We start from the raw sequence: 8,939 nt of genomic DNA on the forward strand, positions 1-8,939 counted from the left end.
TTATAAACAAAGGTATGGCATCTAGGTCCAAGGAAGTCATTGTCCCACTGTATTCAGCATTCATCAGACCTATCATTGAGTACAATGCCCTCTTTGGCATGTACCTAACCAGTCTTATCCAACAATTGGAATGTCCACAGAGGTTCCTCACTAAATAAATGCTGGGCGTAAGTAATATGTTCTATGCAGACTGCTTTGAGGTCTTATCCCTGTATTCTGTCTCCTACAGCTTGTTGAGGGGAGATCTATGCCTGGCATACAAGGTATTCTCAAACTCCACTCTGATGGACCTCCTGCATATCTGCATAACAAACAGCATCAAAATTACCCACTCTAAAAAGTTAAACTTTGCCTGTGATATAAATAGGACTACCTGGAGAGTTAGGTACGCATCCCAGAGACTACCCCTTCTCTGGAACAGGCTCTCCATCCATGTGATGCAGAGTTCCTACCTAATCCAATTTAAGTGCAACTTGGGCAATTGGATGGGAAACAGGAAATTCATTCCTGATTTGGCACCTATGTCTCTAAAGGACACAGGTACCTGTAAATAGTTCATCTCCCAGGCCCATGCTTGTAGATGTTTCATCTCCCAAGCCCCTGCTTACACTTATCAAGGATACAAAAACTTGTCAGATATTCAGGATGCATGGTTAGGCTTAAAAAATCCCTTGTGATCATTACCCTAGTAAATACCTATGAACCATGTAGATTTCACCAATTATGGTCTACATCATAAAATCATGCAACTCACTTTTAAAAAGATCACATCAAAAGACAAACAAAAAGATATCCTAATTTAAAACCTTCCAATAATATCTTGTATACCAATTAAAACACACAGCAAAGAAAAAGCTTACAAATTCTCATACATTTTTAGCCTTTACTAACATCTTATTTATGGTCAGATATTAGTCATCGCTGAAAAATACCACATACGAAATAATGCAAACAACCCACTTTTATCACTGAATTTCTTATTCCACACTTTAAACATTACTGTATAAGAGGTTTTATACTACAGATCAGTTGCCATTGTTTGGTGTTAGCAGGCAATCGAAAACAAGCTTAACATTCCTATTTTCTTAGCATCCTTAAAATCCATTCATAATCAAACCTTTTCCCATCTTGCACATGAAGTAGGTGTGTTACTTCATCAATGGTAATCATACAGAGCCAAAGTTCACACTGCTGGGTACCATCCTTAAAATGACTTCTAAAAATGTTTCTATACCACATTTGCAGTGTCATTGTAGAAGATGTTTTATTATAAACCAGTTATTGTGCTTTTGACGTAAGCAGGTAATCCAAATCAAACTTAACATTCTTATTTCCTTACTTTCCTTAAAATGACTTATAAAGAAAAGGAAAAGAAAACATTGAAAAAATATCCATTTAAACTGTATAGTGCCTTATTTGCATCACTGCTTTTACTCACCCTTTTCCATCTCACTGACAATTGTTGTCATGCAATCTATCCAACAATGAAATGTCACAAAACCAATGAATAACTGAAATGCTTTATTATTCTCACACTTCATATACCGCTGTATCGTGAAACAGTTAATGGCAATCAATAGTAAATCTCTGTCGCTCTTTTACAGCTTAACAATACTATCAGAGCTCCCTTATATCAAAACTAATCCATACCTAAAGTTTAAACATAGTTTACGACTACTCTTCTACACAAATATAAGATTACCAGTGGCTGGATACATACTCTCAGACCTGGCCTATTTAGTGTCTCTGTAAACTGGACTAGTGATCTGCATACATTAGGTTGTAGTAATCACCAAACAAAGCCGGTAAAACTATCATATCAACATGGATTATGTCAATAACAAAGAGAATTAACTAAGTACTTGGATCAAAGACATTAGCCAATACATTCTGGACATTTCTAAAACCTGGATAAAGCACATCATTCACCATTAAAAAGGACAACTATATTATTTTTGCAATATCAGGCCAAGAAGGAAAATTGGTGATTTTTAAATTAATCAAAAACAAACTATGAATTCAACTGATTTGTTTATTCAAATAATGACTTTAATTCAAACTAGATTGTTGGTAATATACTCATAGGACAATGTATTTAACTGAATATTGCACACATTCCTTCACCAGCTACAGTTAACCTATTCCAATATACCATAAAGAAAATTACAGAAGTAAATCCTAAAAGAAACTTTGCAATTTTAGGAGATTTAATACCAATTTTCTAGATCTCTGAATCTCTGCCAAGCAGATTACTGTCCTTGAGCAATTTAACACAAATGGCAAACTCAGGGGCTAGGCCAAATCTCAAACCTGGAACTTGTACCCTAATTGTTTTAGTAACCATGAATCTATTTCACAGATGCAAATTCATTAAAAGTTTTGACAAACACACATTGACTACATTCCCCAGTACTCTGGGCCCAGTTTTAAAGGTTACTACATGGCAACCATTTCTGATTCAGATACAGCCCTAATGGCCGTGCTGCAACATGAAGATTTCTCTTTACCTCAAGCCAGCTCTCCTTTTTAAGGGCCACCGTTATAAGTAAGACCTTAATGGAAACCATGAGAAAAGAAGGAGTAATAAATATGTTAGTTGTTAACTTGTCCTGTTAATGTAGGGAGATCCAGATAGCATTGCTATGCAAGAGCCATGTACAGTATTATATGCTGTTGATTAGAGAAAACATTTTTATGAGTCTGGTAACTTGCTTGATATTAAACAATTTTCTGTGCTGCACTGAGTACAAGCTGTTCTCTTTACTTACTGATAAGAAAGTTTATTGCCTAGAAAGCAATGGATTCTCTTAGGAAAGCTGATGTCATCTTCAATTTTTCTAAGGTCTGATTGTTTTTATAACTATAACAGATACAGATTAGTACATGAAATCAAAGGGAAAAGTTTAATAAATGGAAATCATCTGGGCAAAGTAAACACCATGAAGTGAGAACTGAAAATTTCTTATTGCCAGCATTTCCCTGGTAGAAAGGAAGAAAGAGACAAAAATATATGTATAATTACAATGCACATAAAAGTAGTCTAGATTATACATATATCATTATGCTTTGATTCACTTGTTATAAAACTATGAAACTGTGTCCAACATGCAATTACTATAATGATGAGACATTTAAACATTGCTCTGTTTGCTATTTAGTTAGCTAAAAGTACCTTTAACTTCATTCACAACTCCTTTTGGAGTAGCTTTAAGCTCGGCATCAATACCTGAAAGAGGAGGCTTATAACATTTCCTATGAGTCCTTCTCTCCTTCTAACCCTTCTGAACTCATTCTGCCTTTTGTTTTCATTACAAAAACATTAAATGTTGTAGAAAAACTCTCATATTCTATCTAGCATGATGTCCTTACGGGTAGCAACACGTTACATCCCTTGTTCCTCTTATTTTATTAAATTTATTTGTGTTTGTTGATGAGGAAAGTCGAACTGGGCAAAGCCCATTTTCCATGGAGGCTGCAGATACATTTATGATAAGATTTTGGAAAGAACATCTTGTGGTCCCTCCTTCACTATGTATTTATTTTTTAATCACAAAATATGTTCCTCATCCTTCTGGAAAACTATAGTAGTAAAAAAACTTCGAACTTATAATTAATATATGTACACATTGAATGTGCCTAACTTTTTGGCATGCACCTTAAGTAATCTCGGGACATGATTAGGATTAATTAATTTGAAGTCATGAAGCCAATGATTGCTAGTAGTGAAGAAGTCTAGCATTTAGGTGGACAAAAGCATTTTTTGTCATTTTTTTATTACACTCATAAAAATCATTAAAATGTGATATTAAAGTTTAGGTTGATTAGGTGGACAAAATTATAATTTTGTATATGCATGTTGAATATAAGATTATCATCAACTATTGTGCTAATATGAGAAGTGACTTCAATGGTTGTATTATCATAAGAGAAGAATTTAAAATTTGTTTTTCATCAGAGAAAGGTTTGGGGATAAAAATAGTACCTTGTTTTTTTTTAGGCTTGACCATGACTTTTGAGTTACAAACCCATGTTCAGATGCTGTTAAAGCTTCCTGAGTAATATTTTGGAGGTATGCTATGTTGTCAGATGTGCAAATTAGAGTAGAGTCATCTGTGTACAGTATTAGGGAGGTCTGTTGTGTGGAGGATGTTGGTGAGAATGTTAAATAAGTGGGAGCAAGGATAGAGCCTTGTGGTACACGGCTGTTGACTGAAGTTATGGAGAGAGGATGGAGTGCCATTTTATCAACTGATATCTATAGGATACATAATTTATGAATCACAGAAGGGTGGGCTGAGAGACACCTAACAAGCATATTTGAAGTAGAAATTTGACTGTGAGAAACTGTGTCAAAGGCTTTAGACAAGTCTAGAAATAAGGAGGAGGCTGGTTTGCTCTTATCTCTAGCTTTATTGACAGTATCCATATAAGTTAGAAGTGCAGTGGAAGTACTAAGGGAAGGATGGAAGCCATGTTGTATGGGGGATAGGAGTTCTTCCTGCAGGAGATAGTTTAGCAATTGTTTTTGAATATATTTTTTTAAGTATTTTGGAGAAGAGGAATAACACTGCTACAGCTCTTAAATTAGTAATGTCTGTTGAATTTCCTCCTTTGTGCAGACGGATAATGTATGACTTTTTCCAGAGAGAGGGAACATGGGATTTATGGACTGACCTATTTATAAGGATTGAGAAAGGGAAGGAAATGCTATGAACTGCTATTTTAAGGTACTCGCTTGGAGGGTCATTAGCTGAAGGACAGCATGGTTTGAGTTAAAGAGTAGTTTTATATAAGATATGGGCACAGATTTGAAGGTTAAAGTGGATGTGGTGATACATGGCTGCTGGGCAGGGTTAGGATCAGATGTTGGGGAATCCTTGATTAGAGATGCTATATTATCTGTGAAATAAGAATTGAACTGTATTGTGGTTTTCAATGATTTGTTATTGGGAGAGGGGTTAGAGTTGAATTTATGGCTGAGATGCAAGATTTCTTTAATGGCTGTCCAGAATTTTTTAGGGTTCTGTTTACTATTATTCTGCAAGTTCTTATGGTATAGTTTTTTGTCATCATTAATTTGCTTTTTCTATGATTGCAAAGCATTCTGAAGTTTTCAAGACATTGTGGTGTTTTATATTTTTGTCATTCTTTGCATGTTTTTTTACTATCCTGTGTTAGCATTCTACACCTTTTAGATAGTCAAACTGCATTATTTGTTTTTAGTCTCTTCTTAATAGGAGGTACAAGGCTATTCAGGATATTAAGAAAAGTTGTAATTGATTCATTTATAGCATCATCATTCTAAGAGGAGGATTTTTAGGAAGTTCCAGTTAATAAATGATAGGGTAAGTAATGAACATTTCTGGGTTAAACTTGGAGAGGTTGTGTGTTGTTATAAACGTGCTGTTTAAGTGGATGTGTGAGATGTCTGGTTGTATAAATTTGGAGATGTTCCCTGAGAAGTCAGACATTGTATCTGTGGTGGTGTATTTGCTAGGGTCTGATATTAGGATCCAGTCTAATAGGGAAATTTATGTCTTGCTATAATGTGTGGGGCTATTAATTAATTGTGTGAAACCAAAAAGTTTACGCTAGATGTATGGGAGTTAGAGTTTATGTCCTAACCACTGGCATTCACATCACCTACTAGTATTTTTTCTTGTGGAATTGTCACGGATATTTATTTTATTTTATTTTATTTATTTTATTTTACATTTGTTGACCGGGATAGTCTAGCTGGATATATGTCCATTTTCAATAGAGGCCCGGAGAGATAAGCTCCAAAGTTAAAATGAGTTTACATTAAAGAAATACATGAAAATAACAGAGCAAAAGAAAACATTATAACTGGTGACATAGTTATAAAGTGTAAAAATGCAGTAAGTAGAACACACATGGTAAAAATATTGTTACAAAAATATTGTTACAAGTGACATTCTTGGAGAATACTAGCATAATGTACAGTAATTGAGGATAAAGGAAAGTAAAAAGAAAATAGCAGTTATGTAAGTACATCTAGTGGTATAACACGTGGAAAGAATATATATAAAAAAACACACTTTTTTTTTTTTTGTAGGATATCTTCCAATATAGCCATATTGTCAAACAGGAAAGATGAAAAGAACTGTAATACATATTTGTTTATAACTGTTTAATTTCAGGAAAGTAATAAGAAGCTCTGCTAAATTGAATTTTGGTACTGGTTTGTTGTCAGGAGAAATGTAGTAGCTGTTGTGAAATATTAAAGCAATACCACTACCTTTCCTCTTTATACTGTCATTATGTATATGATAGATGGGAGGTTTAATCTCAGAGTTGTTTATGCTGGGTTTAAGCCAAGTTTCAGTTATGATGAGAAAATCAGGTTTTTGTTGGGTAATCCAGGCATGCAGTTCAACAGGTTTACTTCTTATGCTTCTAAAATTGATGGCAGCAAAAGTTGGATTACCAGGGTTGGGGTTGGTGACTGCAGGGTTAGAATAGTGAGTGGAACAGAATTGTCTTGATGTACATTCTGAAAGGTGGGCCAGAATTATGGTGAATATCTCCTCTTTGAAGAATGTTAGTATATTAGGGAATTACTTATACTTGCTTTTGGACAGTATTTTTTCACTTAATTTTGTTTTGTTATTTAAGTTGAAATGGAGTTCATCAGCCTATGTTTGTAAATATTATCTATCCATCTATGTATCAATCTAGCTAGCTAGCTATCTATATAGTGTGTGTGTGTGTGTGTGTGTGTGTGTGTGTATGTGTGTGTGTGCGCGCGCACGCGCGCACATCTATATCCATCCATCCACAACCCCTTTTTCCCATTTTTGCACATGAGGTCAGGGTGTCACTTCACCAGTAAGAATCATCTAGAGCCAAGGTTTACACCATTGGGTAGCTAACCCTGCCACTGTAGTTCATTTCCACACCACACTTGCATGTACATTCCCACCTATGGACAATTTAGAGTGTCCAATCCACCTGCTGCATGTGTTTGGAATGTGGGAAGAAACCAGAGCACCTGGAAGAAACCCACACAGAAGGCCACCCTGCCAAGAATTGAACCAGGGAATCTCTTGCTGTGAGGCAACAATGCTATCTGTTGTGTCACTGTGCCGCCACGTGTGTCTATATGTCTATATTAATTTATTTTTACCGCATCCAGTCCTAGTTATAATAGTTTCCTTACAAAATGCATCTATGCACATCATTTGACTTTCTTTCTATATTTTTATCTAGTTTCTCTCTTATTTTTATAATTTGTACAGTTTTTCTCTGTGCAATAAATGTTACTGTATTTGTTGAATATATATTCTAATTATATATTATCTGCAGAATCTAAAATGGTCCTCATAGATCAGTGCCCTACCCTAGATAACAAATTCAAATGAAATACATAAACAAAGTGTGTATCAAATAGAAAAAAAAAATGATGCAGAAATGAAATTGGAAGTCCAAGCAGAAAATCTAGAGGTTTTGGTCGTCTGATGAAACAAAACTCAAATATCTGAAAATCTGAAGAAGTCCTTTGCTTTTATATGTATTTTATGTATGTGACATTGATCTATGACATTCTTCATCTATAAAGAGTGTCACAAAATACATTTCATTGAAAACACATATGACTGAATCATATTTGATAGAAAAGTGTGTAAGACTAAATAAAATCACTGTTAGTGTGTTTTCAGATCATAGGAATTGCAATGCAAATTACCACTGATCGGTATTTGTACCTTGCTAATGCCCTCTGTTCTGTTCTGCTACATGTTCTTCTCTAGAAGTTTGTGTTTGTATGTTAGCAGTGGTTCACTGTGTGAGGAGTTTTCTCCTCTATGTGTGGTTGCGCAACTGTGGAGTTAATTCACATAAGGTAGGTATGAGGATGAAGCATCCGCACATGGGAGGCACAGCGGGGTTTGCCTCCATGCAAAAAAAAAAATAGTAGTTTTAAATGTAGCGTGATTCATCTGTCTCTTAGGTTAAATTTAGATATTTTGTGATTAGATGAAAAGTGTCTTAAAAAGGAACAGATGTGTGTGTGTGTGTGTGTGTGTGTGTGTGTGTGTGTGTGTGTGTGTGTGTGTGTGTGTGTGTGTGTGTGCCATTACACTTTATAGTAAAGACAATCAATGTCCTTTACATCCTTATATTGACTGTTTGGTGAATCATTCATTTACAGGTTGCTAAATGGGCTATCCATATAAAGGACAGCATAACTGCATTGTATTGTGTAGCATCAGAACAGACTTTGAATGGAGGTAGTGTTTATAGGTTCATATGTGTATACTAGGATAACAGCTACTAGGGGCCTTAAAATCCTAGTCTTGCAACTCAAATGTGACCCACAAATATTACTTATGGGGGTGATTTACTGACTGCCTCTGTCCAGCAGAGACATAGCAGCCAGACCAGGGGTGAATTTCCTATTACCCTTAATTAGTCCAACTTGCACTTAAATAGGGATGGGGAGAAACTCTGCTTCACATGGATGGGGAGCCTGTTCCAGGGAACAGAAATTCTACGAGAAACAAATCTGTTTCTCAAATAAGTCCTATTTATGTTGCAAGTACATCTTTTAATCAAGCAGTTCTGATGTGGTTTGCTTTGCAGATGTGCAAACGATTCAAAACAGGGTCCAGGGATGCCTTGTATGCTAGGCAAAGTTCCCCTCTCAGAAGTCTGCATGAAACCAAGCAGAGAGATAGGGCTTTGAGGGAATTAGCATAGGACATTGTGTTTACTCTCTGTATTCTTTTTGTAAGGAATCTTTGTAGACATTCCAGTTGCTGCATGTGTCTCATCAGGTACATACCAAAGGGGCTAGTATACTCTATGATGGGCCTAATGAGGGCTGAGTACAGTAAGATGATGACCTCTATGGACCTAGATGCCATGTCCTTGCTTATAAGCTGAGCAACATAGAAGGATTTTCTTACTACCTTGGACAC

Source organism: Protopterus annectens, chromosome 7.part0 (genome assembly GCF_019279795.1).
Source record: "Protopterus annectens isolate FY-2018-M chromosome 7.part0, PAN1.0, whole genome shotgun sequence".
Taxonomy (NCBI): domain Eukaryota; kingdom Metazoa; phylum Chordata; order Ceratodontiformes; family Protopteridae; genus Protopterus; species Protopterus annectens.